At 37.9% G+C, this 21,710-nt stretch overlaps 1 pseudogene; it reads right to left on the bottom strand.

The window, feature by feature from the left end:
• Nucleotides 1-14,317, bottom strand: part of LOC133766394 (large ribosomal subunit protein eL6-like) — a 152,588-nt pseudogene extending 138,271 nt beyond the window's left edge.
• Nucleotides 14,318-21,710: the final 7,393 nt, after the last annotated feature.

Below are 21,710 nucleotides of genomic sequence, written 5' to 3'. Positions count from 1 at the left end.
GTCCTATCACAAACAAAATATAACTTAGTGGGGAGCACATGGAGGTCAGAATGGAAGACTTACGTTAGCTAAGTTGCATATTAGCATCTTTATTAGTATTTGTCATGTGGCAACTGAGTATGGTGCCTTGCCCTAAAATGGATGTTGAATTCAAAATTAGAGTTGCCCAAGTCATGGCCTATAGATTGCAAGTGTTAGTTAATTTTCTGGGAGAAAGGGACAATAAAAAGTCACAGTTGATTTGTTAAAGATACTCAGGTGAAAATGGCAGTAATATCAGCTACAGTTCTCCATGGCTGCATCTGATGGGATTGGAATATTATTTCAAGGAGTCTGGTGATGAAGTAAAACGGCAGGCTGGAGTACTGTGAGAATATTTCAAAAAGTTCATGGGAATGGACTTTAAAATATTAGGTAGGGTTACTGATGAACGTAGCCAGTAAATCTGAGCTTGTTAAAAGGCTTCACAACTGAAGTAAAACAGATGCGAATTTTCCCTACTAGCAGGGGCAAATGAATGACAAGATTCAGGTTTTGCAGTGAGATAGAGAGAACAGAGAGGGAGAGAATTATAGCATCTTATAGGGGTTGATAGGTTGGCTGTCAAGTGCTGTGTTTTTCCAGCTTACAGCAATATCTGAACTAAGGGAAGAACCAGGGGATCTGGTGACCTAACTTAGTTCAGCAGAAACACAATCAGGTTTTGCAGAACTTTTTCTTTTTCTTTTTTATTATCATCCTCAAAATACAGGTATAAGTATTTTGAATCTTCAGGAAGAGAAAGCTTTATTTGTTCTTCGATAATTCTCAAAAAGATGAGTTAAAACCTGGAGGATTGTTCATGTTGCTTATGCATAAATAGATAGCTAAATTTCTGGTTGTCAGGCACTCTTAGAGTTGTTGAAAAACACATTTGTCAGGCACTCTTAGAGTTGTTGAAAAACACATTTTCAGGCCTCAAAGTTGAACTCCTTTAACAGAAGGCTTATTTTTATTTTTTTATTTAAGGTAAACAAAATTCGTGTGTTTCATATATACAGATTTAGGAACATACCGAAACTTCCCGCTGACCCTCCCTCCCGCCCACGTCCCCACCCTTCCTCCTCCTTCCTCCCTTATTCACTCTCAGGTTTTACAATGATCTATTTTCAGTTTACTTTGTACTCATTATATTAACCCTATGCTAAGTAAAGAGCTCCCCAAATAGAAGAAGAAAAAAACACTGTTCCTCAATAATAGAGAAAAGGGCTGTAAACAATCATCGAAACTCAAAATGTCAATTTCACTACTACATATTACATTTTAGTACTCTGTTAGTCAACACAGAGCAGGGGAAACATATGTTTTTTTGTCTTTTGGGGACTGGCTTATTTCACTAAGCATAATGGTTTACAGTTGCAAGCTTTTTGTTGCCAAAACAGAATTTCATCATTTTTTTACCGTTGAGGAGTATTCCTTCCTCTCTCTCCCTCTCCCTCAAAATGTAAGATACACACACACACACACACACACACACATATATATATATATATATATATAATTTTTTATCCGGTCATCAGTTGATAGATATCTGGTTGATTCCATGCCTTAGCTATTGTGAATTGGGCTGCAGTAAACCCTGGGGTATGGGTAACTTTTTCATATGCTGATTTCATTTCCTTTGGGTAAATTCCCAGGAGTATGATTGCTCGGTCATACAGTAGACAAAATTCAGAAATCTGAGGTTTCTCCACACTGCCTTCCATAGCAGCTGCACTAGTTTACATCCCCACCCACATTTGATTAGGGTACCTTTTCCCCCACATCCTCCTCAGTATTTGTTATTCGTTGATTTCTGTATGGGAGCCATTCTAACAGATGAGGTGAAACCTCTCTGTGGTTTTGATTTGCATTTCTCAGAGGCTACTGAACCTGAGCATTCTTCCATCTGTAGCAGAGGGTTTCTTATGCACTTAATGCATTCATACTGATGCGTTGCATTCCAGAACATTTTGACACTCATTGCTGGTCATATCAGTCACAACGCAGGTGCTCGTAGCATGTGGACTATTTGTTCAGAGATGTACCCTGAACACTAGAGAATTCATGTTATAGACAACATAGAACTTACCGTTGAACAACCATGAACAGGCCCAACTACACACTGCTCCATTACCGAGATACCATGTGTACTTTGGTGGTCTTTGTTGATGATGCATTAGCTGGATGTTAGCCACCGCACAGAGGGTTTTAGTTAGACTTGATTTTTGCCAGATGGGCATCTGGAAATCTCTTCTTTCTTTAGTCTGTGCTTTACAAAAGATTTAGGAAAATAACCCCAAAAAGTAAGCTCAAGGCTGAGAGGGAAAATAGAGGCTGTCTGTCCCCACCCCCACCAAACCTAAACCTATTAGGAAAGGCAGAGCATTTTTGAATAATAAGGCAGGAAATGCACTCTTTCAGTTGTTTGCTTCTTAGTTGGGGGTAGCCAGAATGGACAGAAACAAGTGCAAAAAGGTTTAAGGTAAGGAGTTTTTTAGCAACTTTCATTTTGCCAAAATAGTTATTTGCCTTTAGCAGCAGAATTTAAAATAGATTGTGGCCAAGCTATATTTTCACCATTTGACCCTGGAAAGTTATAACAAATACAGGCTATCAAGTTTGCACTCAACTATGCAAAAAGTTTTAAGCATTCTAGTTTCAGACCATTCTGTATATTATTCTCATTCAAGATTAAGAAATATAAATGTATCCAAACTGTTGCCTTAATGTAAATATAACTTTTTTTTTCCTTCAAGTGTTGATTAGGGGGTTGGTTTCTTTCTTAAAGGCACTCATTGTACAACTGAGAGCAGCTGTCAAATTTCTGGCAAAATGCATATACTCATCCAGCGGGCTGTATATTTGTGATATTTGTGTATGAATTGACATAAAATGTAAATGCAAAAAAAAAAAAAGAAAGAAAAGAAAACTCTGAAGTAGGCAGGCATACAGGTCAAAATCGATTAGGTTTGTGAGCTGGAAGACCATACCTTCACCATGCCCCTGTGTGACCTCATGCCCCTACCTGGCCATACCTAGGCGCCCACCAGCCAATCAGGTTAATTAACCACTCCCCTTTGGAAGTGGGTTAAAAGCCTGAGACACAGTGTGCCCTGGCCCTTTTCTTCCCTGGCCTGTTGCCTGGAGGGGCTTGCTGTAGCCCTGCACCTCCAGGGCGCGTGGCCTTGGGGCCACCTGTCCTAGGCTTCCTGGCCTAGATACCCCTCCACATAGCTAGTTCCTGGTGCTCGGTATGAACCCAGATTTACCTCTCTCCCTTAATAAAGCTCTCACTCTCCTATGCATCTTTCGCACTAAATAAAAGCCTAAAATGTACCATGCTGCCTCGTTTATTGATGCCGGTATTTAGAATTCTTCTCTAGATATTAGGCAAGAACCCTCTTGGGCTTATTAATATTGGGGATTTATTAGTAAGCATATGGTGATATCATATGGCACCCCAAATTCCAGTAGCATATGTGGTACCCCAGATGGCGCTTAAGGGGAACTTTAAGGGGCCATTATTTTGTATAGATTTTAGGGTGTCATTCCCGTTATCAACTCTATGAATTGTCTTTCTGAAAACTAAGTTTGGTTGGTCTTTATTAGGAAAGAGTACTTCTCCCTTGTATAAGGCATGCCTGAATAATGGACTGCATTTTGGCAAAATTATAATTTTCTTTGGACTTTACTTATTATTTGAGCCAAGATGGAGTCAAAGCAAATCATTTTTAGTGGTTTCACTGATCTATGAACAAAATAGGAGATCATCTATATTTTGTAATAGAATTGAATTAAAGGGAAAATTTAGATGTATTAAATCTTGATCAAGCAGCTGAAAAATATAAGAAGGGACATTGTTTAAGTTGGGTTCTTAATGCCCCAGGCATATGGTTTTCATAGATGATGGCCAAAGGGTATTTATTGTCTTTTAGATCCAGAGGCACATTGAAAATCAAAGCAAGGATCATTACAATGAACCATTACAATGAACCCTTGGTGTTGCTTACAAAATGCCATTACAATTGGGTACTACTAAAAACAATTTCCGATAATCCTAAACTCTTGAAAAAGATCAGTATCATCATTCATTTGATATCTTTACTGGGAAAGTTGGAGGATAAATTTGGGCATAAATCCTTCAAATGTGGATCTGAAGCCTTCTCTTATTTCTAGCTGCCAATGAAGACTGGATAAGTTTGGGTGATAGCTTGGTAGATTTAGCTACATTTTAATAGATTCCTCTTCACCTACTTTTTTCTGTGTAGCAGAATTTTTGGTACATAGAGTGTCATCATGATGTCAAGGCCTTTACCAGAGATAAGCATCAAATAAGGAAGAAGTCAAATATGTCTAGGATGGAACAATCTGACTATGAATAGAGGAGGCCCCTGGAACCTCAAGAAATCTTTTTAAGTAATTAACATATAATTCATGACTGCAGAATGTTAAATTCTTCAGAAGCTCTCAAGTATATGCAAACTTCTAACTTTCCAGAATACTCAGGAGTGGGTCAAGGACTGCAGGTTTCCTCATTTTTTGTTCCTGACCATGTCTCAGGACCAACCAGAGAAGGTCAACTGAAGACTTCTTGTAATTAGAGCATGCCTGGGGTCTGGTCTTTATATACATCGCACCTCTGCCACTCCTTTGCATGCCTGTAAGTCTCCGCCGAGACTTGTGGTGGTGACAAACTCCTTTATTCCTTAGGAAACCAGTAGAAAGATGTGCCTCCTTTTCTCATCTTTTCTACATTTATATTAAAGGGAAAATAAAAACTTCAAGTTATTGGAATGAGAATAAAAATACATTCTATTAGTTCTTGATCATATCCATATTTATGTAAATTATATTTACTATACTTATGAATCAAATACATGTTTAGATTATTTTCCCAGACTCACTTAGTAACTCCTTGAACTAGTATTTTACTATATGCCTTTAAATCTATTTACTTATTTAAATTTTATTTGAAAGACAGATAAATAGAGACAGACTGAGACATAAGGAAATACATAGAGAGATCTCCATCCACTGATTCACTCCTCAAATGCTGCAAAAGCCAGATCTGTGCCAGGCTGAATTCAGGGACCTGGAATGCAATATGGATCTCTCATAGGGATGGCGGGGAGTCAAGCACCTGCCAATCACCCACTGCCTCCCGGGGTGCACATTAGCAGGATGCTGGATTAGAACATGAGCACTCCAGTATGGAAGGCAGACATTCCACGCAGAATCTTAATTGCTTTTCCAAATGGCTGCCTCCATCGTATGCCTTTGAAGAGAACAAGAAACCTTTTATCAATTAAATTAAATAACATATTAAACAAAAGCTAATTTCTGAAATATCAGTCACTTTTAATTTTTTTCCATGCACACATGTAATTCAGTTATTGATGGGGACTGTGGATGGAAGATGTTGGCTCCATCTCTATGCACACAGGATAGCAGAGGATTTCCCATTATTGACAAGTGGCTTCTGAGATCACTACAGATGCCTTCTGTCTACAGAAGTGGAAGCAACAACTCATCCAATGCCAACAAGCCTTGAAGAAGCATGCTTCTTTTCCACTTGAATTTCATTGACTAGAATTAAATATCTTATACTGAGCTACATGCATTCGCAAATAGTAGATCTAGTTCCTGGCTGGGTAGCCACTTCCTACAACAAGTCTACATTATAGAAGGAAACACTGGTCACATCCCTAGATTTCTTAAATTGAACACAAAACATATAATCAAAGAAGACAATTAGGAGCTTGTCTTTGGGCCATAATACTAACCTTGACCCTGGGTGGAATTCTTGCTAAGACAATAAGAACACAAATTTAATAATAATATGGAATCGATCCAGCATTAACCAACATAAATCTATAAATATTATTCTCTAGCTCATTAGATATTGGTGAAGATGCAATACAGCTGTGAAAAATATAGACAGAAATGAGGTCCATCCTAGCTCACATATCAAAGTGAGACTATTGATCGGAGATAAGCTTTGATAGATAGAAGGATTTCAAAGAGTTGACAGACAGAAAAATTTGAATGACCTTTAAAATTATTAAAGCATAAAGGATAAGTTTTAGAGAGTTATATATTTATAATATCCCTTTTACACGTATAATCTGAAGTAAAGACCATGCTTATAATATATATGAATTATATTGACATTCTAATTTACATAGTATTATTGATTCAATCATTAGTATTTTATCTACTGAAGAGTACCTAAAATAATTTAACAAATAAAAATAGAATTTTATCATAACTGTAATAAAACTTGGACATTTCATTATTACCTGGAATCTTCCCATAAAAATAATTCCTGTTACTTTTTAGAAACTTAGCAAATTTAAGCTGTGATGTGACTGGCAAACACATTATTAGTTCTGTTTATATGAAAATAGCAAGATTTCTAAACAGCAGGTTGTATTGTACTGTTAAAATGTATAGACTGTAGGATATGCTGTTTTAAATATTTTGTATATTAAATATATTACAAACATTTTAATTGATTCCTGAGTAAATCTTACAGAGAGCTAAAAACATTAAATTTGCCATTGAAAGTATGGTGAAAGGAGTTAACCAGACACTTGTATTTTGACAGAGACCGAAAGGCAAGCAGAAAGTGAAATACCATATAGTAAAAACAGAGGGCTCAGGTGGGCTCTGATTGGAGGGGGTGGCATAGAGTCCTGAAGCTGGAGGAGCAGGTAGTGAGTGTGTAGGAGCACATTGGGTTTCTCTATTTGGTGCTTAATTGGAAATGGGCAAAATTAGGGGAAACCTCTGTGATTTGGATGTGTTTTGACACCAGGACCTCTTAGGCTGGAAGCTTGGTGGGTCTCTAAGGTAGCAAGGTGAAAAGTGAGAAATGGTGGAACCTTGAAAAGTTGGGGCACGGAGGCAATTGTTAGCTATTTGGAGTTGCTGCCCTTAGAATCAATGCTACTCTCACAGAATTAGTTCTAAAACGCGTAAGTTCTTGGAAAATAGCACGCCTGAGCACAGGATCTCCCTGGCTTCCAATCTCTTGACGTGGTTGTTGTCTCTTGCACCTGCTCATAGCATGAGGACATCTGCCATCAGGAATGAGAAGGAGGCCTCACTACGGTGGCCAAGAAGAAGCCCTGGCCACGGTCTTAGGGCTCCAGAGCTGATTACAGCTCTTTTCTTTATAAAGTACCCAGATTTACCTATTGTGCTGGATCAACAGAAAACAGTCTAATCAACTGGCCAAATCCTGACATTTCTGGAGTGATTGCTGTGTAGGCTGTGTGTCAGATGTCACTATTATTATTATTATTAGATATCTAATATCTATTATTGCCTTTGATCTAGCACTTCTCCTTTATATATTCAGTTTCACAGTTTATATCTGATTACATGCTATACTTAGATATGTTTTAACAAACTGCAAACAGTGTACATATTGTTTTATAAACACTTTTCCCAATAGCAGGATAATATTTTTTCATAACTCTCCATGATTTTATAAGCTATCTCCATAAAATCTGCATATGATTCCTTTGGATGGGCATACATAATGTATATAATCAATTTCCAACTTGAACTGCCTCTAATTCTTGCTATGAAAATAAGTTTGCCCATATCCTCTCTCATAAGCTACATATTAAATTATTATACATTTCTCTACACTTTTCCAAAATACTGAACATTATTTTAAGGAAACATGGTTTTAAATATTTATCGGATCAGTTTTTTAAAATATGCAAATGTTAACCACAAATGACTATATTATAGGACTATGGGAAGCTTCTTTGATTACACATCCATTTAAGAATGATTGATTAAAGAAAGAGAATATAAGAAAATTACACTGAATTAAAAATATTTAGGCCTTTTTTTTACTTTCTTAAAATGTTCAAGACTAGTTCTAAAGACTATATTGGTGAAAAAAGGGCAGAAAGGAGATTTTCAAGAACTCATACTATTATAGTTTAAATCTTATTTTATTGAGAGGAAAGCGCATTTCAAAAATAAGATTGTAATATTTTCCATGGTAAAATTTGTTGGCAAAGGCCAACAAAACTTATAGTCTTTGTTCCATTGTCTGCCATGTCAGCCTCTAATCGCAGGCCTTAGTTAACCATGAACTATTTTGCCACCTTCTTTGGGAATGTATCAGTGTATTCTTCTCCCTATACCCGCAGTTAGCTCAAAGCTGGACATATGGTAGAATTCAACAGGTGTTTACAATGGTCAAATTGATGTACCCCTGAGAAAAACCAAAAATGCATTTCTTTAGGACTTCATCCATTCTGAGTTCCTTTCTCTCCTCTTCTCTTCTTCTTCCTCCTCTTCCTCCTCCTCTTCCTCTTCCACCCCCTCTTCCTCTACTCCTTCTCCTTCTCCACCTCCTTATTCTTTTCCCCCTCCTCCTCCTCCTCATCTTTCTCCTTTTCCTTCTTCTTCTCTCTCCTCCCTCCTTGTCTAGGTCCTCCTCTTCCTTCTACTTTTTTTTTCCTACACACTCCTCAAAATATTCCAAATTGTTCATTAAACACACTCTATGACTTTTTAACAAGTCATCAGGTTAAAAAGCTCAAAATTGTGACCCATATATAATCTCTTCTTCGTAAATCTCATAGTCATTGCTCTTTTTCAGCAGTAATACAAATCTTTTAGCTAGATTTTTTAAACACATCAACTCTGCCTCAGACAAACCAATAATCGAAACTGAGAAAAGAAAGAACCGAAGAAGAAAAAAGTCAAGATAAATGTTTGGGTACCTCTTAACAGTATCATCAGATTTACTTAACTGAAAATTTACTGGATGCCTTTGAAGATGTTATTTAAAATTATGTTACTATTAAAACATTCTCACTAGAAAGTTTATGTAATTCTTTCTGAATTTTCTACCATGTTCATCCATAAATGGACATGAAAGAAACCAAAGTGCAATTGTTCTCCACACCTCCCAACACTAGCTTTGGTCCCTTTGCATGGCAAATAGGAAGTAGTAAGTGCTATGAATGACACATGATTTATCCCTTCCCCAAGCATGTTAACTAGTTAACACTTATTAAGTAGTTCAAGAATGTAATTTGGCAACAATCGGTTAGGTTATTAGTTGTCATAAGAAGTTCTATAGGCCGGCGCCGCGGCTCACTAGGCTAATCCTCCGCCTTGCGGCGCCAACACACAGGGTTCTAGTCCCGGTCGGGGCACCGATCCTGTCCCGGTTGCCCTTCTTCCAGGCCAGCTCTCTGCTGTGGCCAGGGAGTGCAGTGGAGGATGGCCCAAGTACTTGGGCCCTGCACCCACATGGGAGACCAGGAGAAGCACCTGGCTCCTGCCATCGGATCAGCGCGGTGCGCCAGCCGCAGCGTGCCTACCGCAGCGGCCATTGGAGGGTGAACCAATGGCAAAAGGAAGACCTTTCTCTCTGTCTCTCTTTCACTGTCCACTCTGCCTGTCAATAAATAAATAAATAAATAAATAAATAAAAAGAAGTTCTATAGTTCCCCTTCAACTTTGGGGGAAAGCCCTAAACTTACATGAGTGAATACAAATATAAATTTATATATTCTTTCAAAAATATTTATTTATGTATTTTTTGTTTGTTCATTTATATGAAAAGTACAGGAAGAGAGAAAGACACACAGACAGATAGCTTCCATGTATTGGTTCTTTCTTCAAATGCCTGCAACAGCCAGGACTGGGCTAGGCCTAACTCAATAAACACACAGACTCACTTGGAGCCTCCCATGTGGGTGCCAGGGACTGAAGTACTTGACCCCATCATCTGCTGCCTTAACAGGGTATGCATAGCAGGAAGCTGAATTAGAGGTGCCCTCAATCCAGGCACCCCAACATCTAATGCAGGTATCCAAAGTGGCATCTTAACCCCCATGCCAAACACCTGCCCAATTACTATGTAATTATGAGTAGTAAACTCTTCATAATTCTATGGGAACTCACGATACCCTACATTGTCTGTCTATCATGTATCTATCTATACTAAGAGTAGTTTAATATTGATTTTGCAGGACATATAGTAGAACTCTCATTGTTGCATTAAGATGTATAATTAATTACATTAAACATCATTTAAAATATCTGACATTTTTGCCAGTTTTCGTGGTGTGACACTGAAAACTTTGACTTTTTTTTTTTTTTTTTTACAGGCAGAGTGGACAGTGAGAGAGAGAGACAGAGAGAAAGGTCTTCCTTTTGCCGTTGGTTCACCCTCCAATGGCCACCGCGGCTGGTGCACTGCGTCCGGCCCACCGCACTGATCCGATGGCAGGAGCCAGGTGCTTCTCCTGGTCTCCCATGGGGTGCAGGGCCCAAGCACCTGGGCCATCCTCCACTGCACTCCCTGGCCACAGCAGAGAACTGGCCTGGAAGAGGGGCAACCGGGTCAGAATCCGGTGCCCCGACAGGGACTAGAACCCTGTGTGCCGGCGCCGCAAGGCGGAGGATTAGCCTAGTGAGCCGCGGCGCCGGCCTTGACTTAACTTTCTAAAATGGCCTTTAATCAGGAACATCTGATTCAAAGAAGAAAGTATAATGGATTTTGTTTTGTTCTGTTTTTTGCTCAAACTTTCCAGTAAAACACTTTTTTTTTAAATCCAGAAACTCTGTGGTATGAAGAAAACATGAAAAAGGGTGGGTGTGGTCTATCACTCTGACATAACATGCACTTAAGAGTATAAATTATTGGGCAAAGGTTGTATATCTACAGACATTACCATTTTCAACTTCATTGAGAGTGTTTCTAGTTTCTGACATGCTAACTTGTATTGACAAGGATGTGTTTTGAAATGATTTTTGTAAGAGCAGTCAACTGAATGGCAAAGGCATTGAGCAGACACAGGATGGATAAAACTCAATGCTATTTGGCCACACATTGCTGGAGCTGTTTCTATGTGACATGATCAATACACAGAGATGTGTTAGGTGTTACTGAATCTCATTGACAAGTCCAAGACTGGGGGGCCAGATCAGAGCCTTGAGAGTCACCCCCACACCTATCCGATCAGGAAGGCGCAGCCCTACACCAGGACTGAGAATGGACTTCAGAATCAATAATCACTCTTAATATCTCTTAGTGCCTCTTCCATGCCTCTTTGCTTCCCAATGCACTCAGCAGAGTAAGAGTTTATGAGACAGGAAAGCTGTCTCCATATAAATAATATACCAAATCCTTTATGATCTATTTTATGCCACAATTTAAATATTCACTAAAAGAGGTCAATGCTTCATTTGATGACAGGATAATTTGACTCTTTATCTATCTTTTTTATTGATTTCCTTCTGCAAAATCCAAAAAGGATTAGGCCTAGATGTTTGCATGCATTTCGTAACAAGGGAGAAATATTTTTGCTTTTCTGTAGTCAATAAGAGATAATGGTAACGTGACTTTAAATGAGAAGTCCACCTGAGAAAATCATTAGCAATCTTTATAGTGCTCAGATCACTCCATTTTATTACACTAAACAGGCAATTTGCTAAGCCAAATTAAACATCGAAAAATATGGAAAAAAATCAAAATATGATAAACTTTACTCAAAAAACATTTCTGTAACCTTCGATATGTTGTCCACCACAGCCTGTCTTTCAGAATTTTCCAGAACCTCGGCTGGTCTTACTTGCTATTACCCAGCCTATTAAGTGGCCACAGCCCAAGCACCCAAAAGTCTTACCTTGTGATCAGTCACCATAACCTTGGTGGCAGTTCTGCCCACATCTCCACCAAGAACAGGAACTTGCCTCGGGTTTGATGTCTGCCATTCTATAATCAAAGTATTTATTTCTTCCTGTCTAGTTGTATTGTTGTTTCCAACTATTTGTATATTTTTACACGTTTAATGACATTTACACATCAAACTGGAGAAAAGTTACACTCAGTATGAGGAAAACATATGGGTGAATGTTCTACTTTTTATCACTGGATGCACAGATGATTCACTGGGAAAATATTTCTAAGGTATCTAGAGTGCATGTGAGGAGGTGGACCTGGCTTGTGGACATAGGCTAATATTTTGATGAAAAGAATATTTGTTAGGAAAATTCAACAACTAACATGTTGAATGACTGGTAAAAATATGATGAAAATATAAATATTCCTAAGGTGACATGTTTATTCAGAGAAATTTCTCACAGTGTTTGTAAACCACACACATGGGAATGTATGTGGCTCCTTACTGACCTCTGCATTAAGTCATCTTGGATGGGGATCTTGAGCTACACTAAAAAATCAGGCTCAACAAACATTTATTTAGAACAACAATAAGAATAGCAACCAGGAGCCTACTCACTGTCTATGAGAAAGTGAAATAAAGCTCCTCTGAAAGATGAGATATTGAAAATATCCACTTGCAAACTAGAAGATTTACCTCATTTAAAGTACTTCAGATTCTTCTGGAATACAATGCAAAATGTCCAAATAACTTGCAATTTTATGGTTTCACCTTAATTTAGTTTGAATATATCTATCAGAACCTATATGAAAGCTACTTCTTTTCATGTAGCGGAAAGTTGTTGCTAGTGAACTTATGAAAATCCTTAACTATTTAAAATTTTAGAGGAAATAGATTTGTAAACATATGTTTTAATGGAATACTTGACTAGGCAGCTATTCTCTGCAAATTAAATGGCCACCATCATACATAAATTTCAAAAAATTTGAAAACTTCAAAGATAATTGTTTTAAGAACACTAGGACCAAATAGTACAGGGATTCAAGAAAAAAGTACAAGGAAGAGTCTGTATTACACACAGACTTAAATTATAAAAGATATTTCTACAAAATCAATTTTAATTATTTTAAATTCCAGAGAGCACCCCAAAATAAAATACTGTTTTTCTAAATTTACATATTTCTATACTATACATAATAGCTTAAATATTGGAGAGAATTACCCCCTGGGACCCAGGATTGTTCATATAGGAGACATTGAATTAAATGCATAGCAGCTATGAGCCTATAGTGAAGCATAAACAATGACAAAATTGTTCTACAGACACTGCCTATTGGAGAATCCCTACATTATCACATGTATTGTCCTTAAGTACAAAGATGAATGTTATTAGTAGATGTACATTTGACCATTTTTTTTAAACCTGCCAGAGCTCTAGGGACATTTATTGTGGATAATATATTATAGTCATGAATTAATTAGTGTTCTTAACACCAGGAAAAACCAGATGGTGTCAACAATTGCAACATATAAAATGGTAACTATTTGATAAATGGATCATTCAATGTTTTTATTAAATTAAATATATCCATGACAAAAGCCAACACTACAATATTGACTGAATAATTTAATCTTGTCATCTTATGGAGTAGGTTTCAAAATAATAAATTGTTTGAGCTGAGTAAGTTATTGAATACTTTTAGACCCAAGAGAGTTGTGAGTTTAAAGACTCCTGCTATCTCATTCCTCAGTGTTGACAGATATTAGAGCATTAATAACACACCTGCCATTAGGTGAGCTCATCTATTCTTTTTTTTTTTATTTCACTGACAGAAAAATATCCACTTTTGGTTGAAATATTGTACTTTAGCAGACCTAATTTATGAGGACCAAAATAACTGATCCCCAAAGGTCTGCTTAGACTTTATTCACTGGAAAGCATTATGATGATTGTGGCACGTCGTAAATATTGTTAAACATTATAATGATAATGAGTAAATCATTACCCAAGATATATTATTAAATGAATGAAAAAAATGAGTACAGTGAAATTATTAGAAAAACAAAGACAACAGTAGGGTTAAACTTAGTTTTGCTTAGTTAAGCAGGTGATTCAATATCATCCATTAGCAATCCTATATGACAACTACATCCTTCCATTATTCTAATAAAGTAAAAGTAGTGTTAATGCATTTGTGCAGGAATGGGAAACAAAGCATGAGCACCAGGAAGAGAATGAAAGCAAACACACATCTCTACAGTTTTCAGTGCTTACAACCTACCCTGTGCCCTTCTCAGCATCACAGACGTGTGCAACGTAAGCTGAAAGGAGTTGGACAGAGACTCAGAAAGGTTGAGATACTGCAGCCTCTAATACTTCCTTCCCAATTAATGTTTTTATCCTCAATGGTCTGATGAGAGGGGGCAATAAATTGACAAGGAACCTGCAGAAACTGAAAACTATGACTATCATATGTTTGTACGCTTTTAAATTGACTGGGAAACAATGCTTTACATCCTAAGAGCCTATTCATAGCAATCCAGAAGGTCAATGGAAAAGCAAACTCAGTGATAAAGATACACTGACGACCCTGGAGAGTCTGTTCCTCCTCCTGTTCTCCCCTCATTGCTCCCTCCCCCTCTCCCGCCATTCCTTTTTCTCTCCTTTCCTTTTTTTCTCTGTTTTCCCATTGGCCAAAATATCTGTCCAATGCCTACAATTATACCACATACCATTCTGTGTTTTTCAAGAGATATACGTCGCTAGATTTCACGTATTTTACATGAGAGGAGCTTGAATGCTTCAAGCTTTAAGAAAACGATAGAACCCAATCTGACATGTTAGGCAGCCACAGGTGAACCTGATGGCCACATAACATATGAGAGTGCTGGTTCCAGTCTCACCTGCTGTGCTTCTGATCCAGCTTCCTACTAATGTACCTGGGAAGGCAGCAGATGATGGACCAAGTGCTTGGGTCCCTATCACCCAATTAGGAGACCCAAATGTTGTCTCAGGGTCTCCTAACTTTGGCTTTGCCCAGACTTGACTGTTGGTGGCCAATTAGAGAAGGAGCCAGCAGATGATAGACTCTCTCTCTCTTCCCCCGGCCATCTGACTTCTCTGTGTCTCTGATGCTTTTACAAATGAGTAGATAAATCTTTTAAAAAAAAGTGATAAAGAAGTAGAAATGCTGATTACCTGCTTTGATCAGTACATGTTGTATACATGTGTTGACAGTTGACATATGGCATTGTATTCCATCAAAATATTAAATAGTACAAGTTGGTTGAAATAAATAAATAAATAAATGGCCATTAGTGCTCTGTTTTCCATCCCACGCAAACATCCTTTACTTAAAAAAGAGAAAGCCTAGTAAAATGTTAGCTTTTAGCCCTTGTTTATACTTCTGTGGAACTGTGGTCTTCCTCCTTTTGACTTGTTAAGTATTAAGGTTAGTGGTGAATTATACCCATGATTATAGAGTGTATTGAGAGTATGTATTTGCAAAAATTAAAGAAAAAAAAAGAAAAGAAGGAAGGAGGGGGATTGAGGGAGGGAATTTTTAGGGAGGGAAGTATGATTATCTTCTTAGAACTGCACCTAGGAAATACATGAGTCTGTTCTCTTTATATCAATAAAAATTTAAAAATGAATTTAAAAAAAGAAATAGAACTACAATGGTATATCTAATTTAGGTTATGGTTTGTTTTTTTAAATTTTTATTTACCTATTTATTTTCATTTGGTTTGAAAAACAGAGACACAACAGAGAGACTTTTTTTAAAATTTCTGATCCCCTCCCCAAAAGCCCACAGCTGGAACTGGATGAGACTGAAACCAAGAGCCCAGAACTCAACCAGACCTCCCACAGGTGTGGCAGAGACCCAAGTATTTGAGTCCCCTCTGCTGCCTCCCGGACTGCACATTGGCAGGAAGCTGGAATCAAAAGTGGAGAAAAGATTAAACCTATGCTTTTCATTATGGGGTGGGAGAGTCCCAAGTTGCATTTTAACTGCTGTACCATATGCACACCCATGTATTGTTTCTTTCTCTTGAAAAAAAAAAAAAAGATGCATTTATAGATCTTCCATGTTGTGTGACTCAATGACCCCATACTTTTCACTGGTGAGCAGAGTTTCACTGTACTGCTATACTATTGTTTGGTTATCCATTTGCCGCTTTAATGGTATTTGGGTTCTGTCAAATGTTTAGTGAGTGTAAGTTCGAGAGGTCTTAAAAAAGTTCATTGAAAATGCATGTTATGAAAACATTATGTGTGAATTCGAAAATTCTTAGACCAAAATGAAGTTATCGTCTACTTTCTTTTTCCACGAACTTTTTGAAGTACCCTCATAGAGTTGTCATAAATAGTACTTTGAAAAATAATTCTATTATGAAGGAATCTGTAGGATGCACAATTTAATCTTTAGACCTTATAAAAGAGATGGCTAACATTTTTCTGCAATAGCATAGCCAAAATAAGAACTTAAATAATAATCTTATAGCTAGATTCACTTCGCCATCAGCGAAGTATACAGTAAGTAGAAAAAACCTCCCTTTCAGACCAAAGGGAAAGAAAGTTTTAAAGTGAGAATATAATTTTCCTCATGGGCATTGTCTACCTTAGAAAAACTACTACAGAACATGCCTGTGACTATAGACTTGTAGTTCAGGCCACCGAAGATTAGAGATGGGACACGGGCACTCCCTTGACTTGCATGCTCTGGTCTGCTTTAACACAAACCAGGAGGAAAAGAAAGCTCGGCATCAGAAGCAATGGGTGGCAGGCCTATTAATGGCTGATCTGTACAGTGATCTGCCCTCAAGGAGACCCAACAGGCCAGTCCACTGCAGTGGCTTTCAATGTGGTAAGCCTGGGCTTCAGCAGAAGTCAGCTTGTGAAGAGCCCTGGCAACTCTGCCAGCCAAGAGTTGGATCACTGGAAATGGACCTGCCCTGGAGTCGAAGGATGCCCAGGTCAGAGCCACAGATCTTATTGGCTCTAAGCTGAAAAGCCCTTCACTCAGCCCAAATTCCGAAGGGACCACTGCAGCTGAGGGGATGGTCAAGTAGGGTCAGCAACATTGCAGGCAGAACTGTAAATTTCTTGTTAGAGATGCCACCTGCCTTTACCTGGCCAGCTCTCCTCCCAGGCCAGCCAAGTAATGAAAGTCAACAGAGTGCCTTCCCCTAGGAGGTTCACACCTCCCTTAGGATATACCCCATGTGAAGAGATAGATAGGTCTGGGCCTCTGAATTTACAAGGCCTAAAGCCCACCAGATTATTATCAAGCCCCATCTATCAGGTTCTATTTGCCTCTCAATCAGAAAACTTAATTGTAGCTTAGACAGCACCTTTCTTAGCTCCTCTAATAATGACTCTGTCCTTTGTTCTAGGCCCTGTCTAGTGCACTTGGGCCTCATTCCTTTGTAATCATAACCTCTACTCTACCACCAATGGCTCTACTCCCAACCTGTGTGTACTGATGGTCCTCTTCCCCACTTAATGCTGTATAATTGTTCAAACCTGGTAAATGCCACTCTTAGGATCATTGGTTACTATCCTCACCCTGTCTTTTATGACCTTGTCTAAATATGATCAGAGTCGGCAAACTTGGAAGACTTCCATAGCCTTGGCAACTCATGACGACAGCCTAGGATGGTTACTGGCGCCATAAACTAGAGTGTCAATTTGTTGGGTCAACAACAGGAGCCACTGTGCGCTTGCTCCTCATGTGGGATCTCTGTCCTTAATGTGCTGTACATTGTGATTTAATGCTATAACTAGTACTCAAACAGTATGTTTCACTTTGTGTTTCTATGTGGGTGCAAACTGTTGAAATCTTTATACTAAATTGATCTTCTGTATATAAAGAGAATTGAAAATGAATCTTGATGCAAATGGAAGGGGAGAGGGAGCGGGAGAGGGGAGGGTTGCGGGTGGGAGGGAAGTTATGGGGTGGGGAAGCCATTGTAATCCATAAGCTGTACACTGGAAATTTATATTCATTAAATAAAAGTTAAAAAAAAAGAAAGAAAAATATGTTTCTAGTACATTTGGGTCAATACATAGAAATGAGGCATGAAAAAGTATATTTTTACCATTTTAAGAGATTGAAAAATGTAATTGTAAAATTTCTATAGAATTTTTTCATACTTGTCAGCAATCTATGTGTTTTTTTAAATTTTTTATTTATTTATTTTTCATTTTTGACAGGCAGAGTGGACAGTGAGAGAGAGACAGAGAGAAAGGTCTTCCTTTTGCCGTTGGTTCACCCTCCAATGGCCGCAGCATGCTGATCCAAAGCCAGGAGCCAGGTGCTTATCCTGGTCTCCCATGGGGTTTAGGGCCCAAGGACTTGGGCCATCCTCCACTGCACTCCCTGCCCACAGCAGAGAGCTGGCCTGGAAGAGGGGCAACCGGGACAGGATTGGTGCCCCGACTGGGACTAGAACCTGGTGTGCCAGCGCCGCAAGGCAGAGGATTAGCCTAGTGAGCCGCAGCGCTGGCCAGCAATCTATATGTTTTACTGCTATATAATATTGTTACTACTTTGTATTATCTTATCACTTTGTGCCTTTGAAAAAATGTCTGCTAATATTGCTTGTGATTTTATTTGTATTCACATAATGTATCAAGAAATGCAGCATAATTTAGATGTTTAAATGACATATGTGTATCTTCAAATAAAGTGTTCAAAATTTTTGTATTTTCTTGCATATTTTACTTATTGAGTATAGTAGGATATTGTCAATATTCTGAATACAAATTATTTATAAAGTAAATTATTTCCAAACACTTCTCTAATTATGCTGTTTTTTTTAATTGTGTATGTAGTATCTTTCATAATTCACAAGTATTGAAGCTTTAAAGGTAAATTAATCAATTTTTTTTAGAATTTACATTTGGTGTTAAATCTAAAATATCACCAACCATTGCAAGTTTCCAAAGACACGATTCTTTGTTTGTATTCTTGTTTTGAAAATTTTAAAATTTTGTGGCTTCTATTTATATCTATGCTTTAATTTGAGTCTAATTTTTATTAGGGTCAGAGGTATAATTCTAAGTTATTTTATTTTAATTTATTATTATAATTACACATATGGGTGTCCAATTTTTCTTGCACAAATTTTTAAATTTTTGTGTACTTCAAAGATAAAAGCCATCAGAGGAGACAAAAAACAAACAAAAATTATCTCCATAAATGCCTAAAAGTAAATGTAGAAATACAAGAAACAAGAATAAAGAAGAAACCATGAACCCCATTCCCCAAAGGTATAACAACAATTCAATATTAGGATGTGAAGATGAACAGACTGATGGAATACTACAAAAAGACTTTGAAAGATTAATTGTAGATTTACTTAAAACAGTCAGAAACAAATCCACAAACTAAAGAAAACCGTGCATGACATGAATCAAAACTTTTCCTGGGAAATTGAAATTTTAAACAGAAATCAAAATGGGATATTAGAAATAAAGAATTCAATAGATGAAATAAAAACATGTGCTGAAAACAATTAACAACAGATTTGGTGAAGCAGAACAAAGTATACCTAAGCTACAAGACAACCATTTGGAAATATTTCAGTCATACAAAACAAAACAGGAGGTTCCAAGATGGTGGAATAGGGAGGGAATTCAGTGTTAGTCCAGGAAAAGATAGTTTAATAAAAGTGGAGATAGTGTAGTCTCAGGGAAGAGTCAGGGGAAAAAAGGCAAAGGAAACACTTCCAGAACTATAGGTACATGGTGGATCTACGTGGAGGGCACGGATGCCCACAGCTCAGGACCCCAGCTGGCGAGAGTCCCTGCACCAGCACTGGAAAGAGAGGTGAGACGAAACCGCAATAGCCTGAGACATTGACAGAAAAGCGGCAGGAAAAGCCTAGAGGGAACCAGGCTTGAAGCCCTGTGGGGGAAAGTACACAGCCTAATTAGAGGAGAGAAAAAGTAAAAGGGACAGTATGGACACGATTCTATCCACTCACCTTACAAACGTGTGCGAACCAATAGAGCACGTGCCATCTTAGACATATGTAACAGCTGTGCCAGCTTGGGACTGTGCCTGCCCTCAGCCAAGCAGAAAAACCTGACTCTGGTGGGGAGTAATAACAGGAGACTAAGACCTAGTGAATGTGTAGAGCTTATGAACCAGGACTGTGAAAAAAAAAAAAACAAAAACTGAGGGTTTGTGGAAGAACTCAAGGTGTAGCTGAGACGTGAGTAGTCTTGATGACAGGTGCCACAAGCTCAGGAGGCCCTGGTTACTCGGTGAGAGACATTGCAGGAGAATCTGAGCTTACACTGAGGACTGCACAGATCCTTTGTGTGGTCCTTGGGAGAGAGCAGACAAATATTTTATAACCATGGAGACTAGCACTCATGCACTGATCACCATCGAGAAGAGCTCAACTAAGTGTAATTGCTTCCCTTCTGATTAAATAAAGAGAGATAGAAAGAGAGAAGATTTACCACTCCAAACGTGGGTGTGACACCTTAGGCACACCCTTAACCATGAAGAATTGAACAGAGCTCTCTGGCCACACCCACCACAAGCCTCTAAAGATTCACTAAACTAGACAGTGCACTTAATCTAGAGTCAGAGTTTAACAAGAAAAGCCTCAGCAGTGAGAAAAAAAAAAAAAAGAAGAAGGAAACCAAAGAATATCTCCATAATGCCAAACAACAAACCCAAAAACAGAGGAAACAAGAATAAGGAAGATAATATGATGCGCCCAAAAGAACATGACACTCCAATACGAGATTATGAAGATAAAGAGATAGAAGAAATTCAAGAAGAAGAATGCAAAAAATTTATGATAAGAACATTTAGAAGTAATCAAAAACAAATGCATGAACTAATGTAATCCATGCAGGACATGACAGAAAATATCTAATATGAAAATTAAATCTTACAAAGCAATCAAAATGAAATGAGGAATTTAATAGAACATGAAATTGAGATATTGAAGAGAAATCAAAATGAAATGAAGAATTCAATAGAACAAATGAAAAACACAGTTGAGAGCCTTAGAAACACATCAGTGAAGCAGAAGAGAGAATATCAGACTTGGAAGAGAGAGCACAGGAAAGTATACAGTCAAACCAAAGAAAAGAAGGGGAAATTAGAAATCTAAAAAAAATATTGTTGGGAATCTATGGCATACTATTAAAAAAAACCAACATTTGGGTTCTAGGAGTTCCTGAAGGCATGGAGAGAGAGAAAGGATTAGAAGGCCTTTTTAGAGAGATACTAGCAGAAAACCTCTCAGTTTGGAGAAAGAGACATCCAAGTACAGGAAGCACATAGAACCCTCAATAAACATGACCAATAGAGACCCTCACCATGACACATTGTAATCAAACTCACCACAGTGAAACAAAAAGAAAAGATTCTAAAATATGCAAGAGAAAAATGCCAGATTACTCTCACAGGATCTCCAAATAGACTCATAGCAGACTTCTCATAATAAACCCTACAGGCTAGGAGGGAATGGCGAGATATAGCCCAAGGACTAAGAGAAAAAAACTGCCATCCGAGAGTATTATATCCTGCAAAGATCTCCTTTGTAAATGAAGGTGAAATAAACACCTTTCATAGCAAACAGAAATTTAAAGAATTTGTCACCACTTGCCCAGCCATGCAAAAGATGTTTAAAGATGTGCTACACACAGAAACACAGCCATCAATACAAAAGAAGGTAAAGGAAGAAAATCTCTCAGTAAAATATCACAGGAAGATCTAAGTATATATTAAAAATATCTTTGGAAAAATGGCAGGGCATAGTCACTACTTATCAATAGTCACATTAAATGTAAATGGCCTCAACTCTCCAGTTAAAAGACACAGACTGGCTGAATGGATTAAGAAAAACAAAACCCATCAATTTGCTGCTTACAAGGAACACATCTTATGAACAAAGTTGCATCAGCCTGAAAGCAAAAGGTTAGAAAAAGATATTTCATGCCAATAGAAACCGAAAAAGAGCTGCCATAGCCATCTTAATATCAGACAA

The sequence above is a fragment of the Lepus europaeus genome, chromosome 9 (genome assembly GCF_033115175.1).
Source record: "Lepus europaeus isolate LE1 chromosome 9, mLepTim1.pri, whole genome shotgun sequence".
Lineage (NCBI taxonomy): Eukaryota > Metazoa > Chordata > Mammalia > Lagomorpha > Leporidae > Lepus > Lepus europaeus.
This window is presented reverse-complemented; position numbering and strand designations above follow the sequence as displayed.